The sequence below is a fragment of the Ambystoma mexicanum genome, chromosome 8 (genome assembly GCF_040938575.1).
Source record: "Ambystoma mexicanum isolate Mex_15411 chromosome 8, UKY_AmexF1_1, whole genome shotgun sequence".
NCBI lineage: Eukaryota > Metazoa > Chordata > Amphibia > Caudata > Ambystomatidae > Ambystoma > Ambystoma mexicanum.
Genome location: NC_090929.1, coordinates 577,559,595 through 577,565,594, shown reverse-complemented (window position 1 = coordinate 577,565,594; position 6,000 = coordinate 577,559,595).

Here is a 6,000-nt window from a genome sequence, read left to right as displayed (position 1 = left end):
ATGCCCGGTTTGGGAGGGGCCTTGAGGGGGGGTACTGTCATGATCTCTGCTTCCAAAAGGTCAGGGTTTTCCCAACTCCCTTGGAAGCAGATCCATAACCCAGGTTCCGAGTGCCAACCAGTCCCAATTGGGACCTTTTGGACCCAGTCCTGGCGCCAGTGGCACCAGGCTCATAAATATGCCCAGTCCCAGCGCTGGAAGCGCCGGGCTCATAATGCTTGGGTGGACTTACCTGCAGCAGACCATGCTGCTTACTTGCCTGCCAGTTGAGTCTCTGATCCTCTTCTGTTTGGAACTACTTTTCCTGTTGGGTGGGGCAGGAGCCACTCCCTAGATTCAGAACACTGGAACTCTTCTGGAAAGCAGGAACTCTTTTCTTAGGCGTGGCTGTGGAAGGAGACACCTAAGCACTACAGGAGGCTATTTAAATCACACCCGATGGATGAATCTTGCTTTGCGTTATTCTGCATCCTCAGCAGCAGAACGCTCATCGTCTCTTCTGCATCTGATCCTGGGCCTAAGGAAAAAGGCTTACCATTCTGAATCCAGTCTTCAGCAACACCTATAAAGACAAGAATGAACAGGTTAGCATTACGGTCTTCAGTGACAGCTCTTCACTTACCTGGTCCATCGGCTGTCTCCAACGCCTCGCGCTGCATTCCGGCATCTGAAAGACAAAGGCTTACCTACTCTTCGTGCGCTCCGGAGGTCTTCACACTGCATTCCGGCATCTGAAAGACAAAAGCTTACCAACTCTTTGCACGCTCCGGAGGCCTTCGGCGCTGCATCCCGCATCTGAAACACAAAACAAGGTGCGTTTAAAGACATTGGGGAACTTTCATACTCACGTGCCATTACTCCTTTCCACATCTAACCCACTGGGTATTCCGGCACCCTGCAGCCGCCCCGAACTTGTACCTGCAAAATAAAAAGACAGTTAGAGCGCATCGTGAAGCAGGCAACAAGCGCTTACTTACGTGCTTCCAGGCGCTTCTATTCATCACACGGGCTCCATCTTCAACTCACTTCAGCCCGCCATCCGCCATCGCCGGAACCCTGCAAAACAAGAGACATCATTACTAAAGACTTTAAAGACATTAGAATTACTCGAAACTTACCGTTCGTGCAGTAAACGACGGACAGCAGTCCTCTGAAGTCAAGAGGCCTGCTCCCCTTATCCAGTGAAGAAACTGGTTACAGCACCCTGCCTCGAGGCAGATAGAGAGCACGGCGTTCGCTTACCTAAGACATCTTACCCTTCGAGCCAGACATACAGTGCACAGAGGTCCAGCCCAAAGAGCCAGCCGTGTGTTACACATCACCTTTGAAGATACGGTATACGCCCAGTCAAGACCGGCGCCTCTATGGGAATCAGGTGAGCGTTACATATAGTCTCTGTGTTGTTGGCAATCTGGGTTACAGGTTTCCCCAAGTTGACATCCCAGAAATAGAGAATTGCACACTTTTTGCCTTCTTACTTCTTCTGGATAGCATCTTGCCTGTTGGCAATGTGGGTTACAGGTTTCCCCAAGTTGACATCTGTAAAGGGATTTCAATCAGGCACACACGAAAGTCTCGCCCAGCATGTAGTGCGCAACTGAAACCCTTATTTATTTTTATCTATAAATTCAATATTCTGAATGATATACCACTCATATCACACCCTTCTCCTGATACTCCCCCGGTCACACTGAACCAGGAATCGGGCTAGTTTGCAAAGGTAAATATTTATTTATTTAATTAAAATTTAAATCACAATATATTTTAACAGGTAACAACAATCACCAATGGGGTGATAGAACACTGAATACAATCATTAATGCACTGGGAATCAGGTAATGAACACAAAAAGAATGCAGCACAGAAAAGAATACTTTTAGGTTGGTTTGGAACAGATAGCGCTATGGTTACAGGTTCCCCCTGCAACACCCTTCAACCCACCAATGGATAATTAAAATAGATGTGAGTAGAGAGCAGTTACTCAGCGAAAAAACAAATCAAACAGAATATCACTCCCACCTTCCCCCTTTAAACACAAGAGAAAAACGGATTTGACTTTTCAGCTGTCAGGAAGGCTTTGAAATTGGCTGAGCAAAAACACTAAATGTGGTCAAAAATGCTTAAATTATTATAAAATTCTATGGCAGCCGCTTTGAACAGATGCAAGCAATCACAAGCAATGATTTACTCAAAAGAAAACATATGAAATCTCCAAGGCAGGGTGGGAAATAATTTAAAGGTAATTCACATGTGTAAAACATTTGCTAAATGGAAAATTGTGGCAAACTTTTACTTATGCAATTTTTGATATAACGGGTCAATCGCACTGTTTTGCACTGCGGTTTTGGGTTGTGGAGGTAGCCGAGGATGTTAGGTATCAGTAGGAAGTGGAAATTTTGTTTCTATCATAAAAACTGAGGGAGTTATGGAAGTTTTAGTGAGAAGTGTTTTTCGGAAATAAAGATACAAGTTTTGGACAAGAACTTCAGTTTGAAATCAGAAAATATGGGTTATGCTCTTACTTAAGACTAGAACGTGCAGGCTAGACAACCAAGTATGGATACAATAAGCTCTGAGACTGATTCATGACTTCAGTAACAGATCCCCAGCGCCTTCCCCGGCGGAACCAGTGCACACACTCAAACTGGGATTTTTGGATGAGAGTTACACAACTAAAAATGACTAAGAAAATGATGCTTTGGCAAATAGACAGAATAAGATAGCACTAAGATTTTGACACTGTTACTGGTTATGAAATTAAGGATAGTTCAGAAATTTAGAGTGGGACAAGATAATGCAAGGTATACAATAGTTCTCTAGCGTCCTATTAATACTCACAATCCACTGGGATTTAAGATTTTAGGCCCGTCAAGATTCTGGCCAATGGGTCGGGTCTATCAAGGAAGGACAGCACATCAGGCACGGGACTGAATCGGCTAGGCCGGTCACCGGAACTGCACAGGATCGGCCCTTCTTGTTTCTGGATATTTCAGATCAGCGGGATTGCGAGTTCATCAGGCAAGCCTTATGGTAGCAACCAGATAGTTTCAGGATGCTTCCCCACACAACAGCGCTTCACTGGGTTGTAAGGATAAGTTGAGGATTGTGGCCTAGCTGAAAATGGTTCAGCTACTGCTTGGCCTGGTCCTTAGAATCTGGATCTGGAAGGATGTTAAAGGCAGGATGTTGGATGTTGGAACAAAGTGCTTCGCCGGAATCAGAAGAGAGAGTGTCTATGTGAGGTCAGCTGTCTCTATTTATCCTTTCAAATGACATCACAAAAATGGGTGTATGGGCCGGCTTAACTAAACCTGCCCCTGTGAACTGGGATTGGATCAGAGCCTCATCTCTGCCTTACATTCGGGTGATTGGCTCAAACACAGATGATGTCTACTAATTCCATATTTACACATGTGTAACCTCTATTAAAATTACATACAAGGATTGCATATATTATGGAGTATCTGTTCCTCAAAATCCCACAGCTGTGAGAACTTGTTTCGCTTTTTCACAGCATTTTGTCCATTTCGCCATAAACACATTTTCCAATTTTTCTCCAAATTTCCATAACTATGCATGTTCACCCTAGGAATGTGAGTGCAAAGTTGAACAATTCTAGCATAAACACAGTTCACATAAAACAACATATATTGCAACACAATTCCACTACATCTTGAAATGTAAAACCAAAAATGTGACTAACAAATCTGTCCTTTTTATATTTTTCACCATTTCTGATAGCAAGTTATAAGTCTTTAAACAAATGTTCATTATATATTCTTAGCAGCAAATGGCCATCCTTTTGTCTGTCTCGGGAGCAAGGAATAACCCCCACCTTTTTTTGATTTCCTTCTGCAGGCCAAGTTTACGACCCTTTCACACATCCATTTCCTGGCCTGGAGGATCTGTCATTGTTCAGTCCTGGGCTGCAGACAAAAGTCTGTCCTAACCCACGATTATCATGTGTCGGTGAGTTTCTGCTGAGAGGAATGCCCACCCCTTAGGTGAAAACCTGTTTTGCAACTCTGGCAGGCCCAGCAAGCCTAAAACAAATTTCTAGCATCAAATGACATGGATAAATTACATTCTTAAATTTAAACCTGTGGGCTCAAAAACAGCTGAGGTATGTGTTCCTTTCAGCAACAATCTTTTTATATTTGCTAATCCGGCATTTCTTTAGTTTTAGGCAATATTTAAACTTTAATCAGGAGAGCCCATTTGACAGGAGCTGTCACTCAGGTAGCCCAGGGTGGCTGCACACAGATTTTTGACAGGAACTGTCATTGACAGGCAATCCAGTTTTGCTTAGAGAATGTTTTGCTCTTAACATTTTAGGACTTTGTAAATTCATAGTGCTTCATTAGATTAAATGGATTTTAGCGCCAAGCAAGATTTTGAGTGTTGGACAGTGTTTTGTACAGGCATTTTGGAGTTTTAGCAGCAAAGTAAATGTCATTTACAGGCACATTTTTGGAGTTTCATTTGCAAAGTGCTGCTTCTCCCTCTGTACTCCAGGTTTACTTATCATGGAGTCCACTGGCACTTTTTCTGCATCATGTGCTCTGTTCCACCACACATGCACGATGGGTGTCAGGTTGCACAGCCATCTTTTTGTGTGTTGAAACACGGTTTTGAAGGTTTTGATGTGCACAAAGGGTTTTGCCACCATTTACTGTTTCTCGCACCATAGGTAGAAGAGTGAGGCCGCATAGTATATCAGAGTGGGTCAATACATCCCACAAATCCCCCCTCACAACTTCATTTTGACTTTCAGTCGAGAGGGAGTGGGCCGTTTTGGATTGTCTTTTCTGTCCACGTGGAGAAATTCAGTTGCTTTTCCCATCAGCGATTGAGGCGACACGCTCTCCTCGCCGGTTCCGGTTGGAATGGGACGATACTCCGGATTCCTTGGGTTTTTCCTCCCAGTCCCCGAGTAGTCCTCCTTGGTAATTGTTGGGATTTAGTGCCAAGACTAGAAAACAGAACATCACACGGTTATGAAAATGTCCCACTACCGTGCCCACACATCTTCGTGGGATCTCAGCAGTGGGAAAGACACTGGCATTCCCTAACAATTGGCAATATTGCCCATCTATTATTCAGTGATCATTGCTCATTTTCTTAGGTGTAATCGATGAATATTTAATAATTTTTCTAAGTGTCCGGATTTTCCCCTGTGGGTTTCCGGTACACTCCTCTATCTGCCGCAAAGTATGCCTGGGGTGGCAACTCTTTAGCTGGTTTATGTGGACCCACTTGTCTTCCCCTTCTGTCAAATTGCCCTTGTGGATGCTGATTCTGTAGGCGACTGGCGATATTCTGTCCACAATTTCAAAAGGACTCCGCCAAGTTGGCAAAAATGTGCACTCTTTGGCTTGGTTCCTTTGGAAATTGTACAAGTAGACCCGGTCTCCTATTTGATATTCCTTTTTAGTTGTCTTAAGGTCATAGTGGGTCTTCATACTGTCTGCAGATCTTTCTAGATTCCGCTGAACATACGCAAAAGCATGTTGAAGGTGTTTTCTTAGATTCTCAACATACTCATGAGTTGTGGAGGTATTTATCAAGGTCTGCTCTTGGGTTCTGTAGAGAAGATGCAGGGGGAGCACCATCCTTCGTCCAGTCATCAGCTCAAATGGAGAAATGTTTGTTGCAGAAGAAGGGGTAGATCTGATGGCCATCAGGACAAGGGGTAATCGAATGTCCCAACTTGGCCCAGAATCTGCCACAAATTTTTTAATATGCTCACAATAGTTTTATTTTACCTCTCAACTCCACCACTAGAGGCTAGCCGGTAGGCAATGTGTAGTTTCCTTTTTACCAAAAGTATCTCCCACATCTTTGTCATCACTTCACCACTGAAGTGACAACCTCGGTCTGACTCAATCCTTTGGTGTAGTCCAAAATGCGAGAAGATGTGATTGATAATCAGTGCAGCTGCTGTTTCTGCCTTGCAATTTGGGGCAAGGAGACATTCCACCCATTTAGTAAACAAGCATG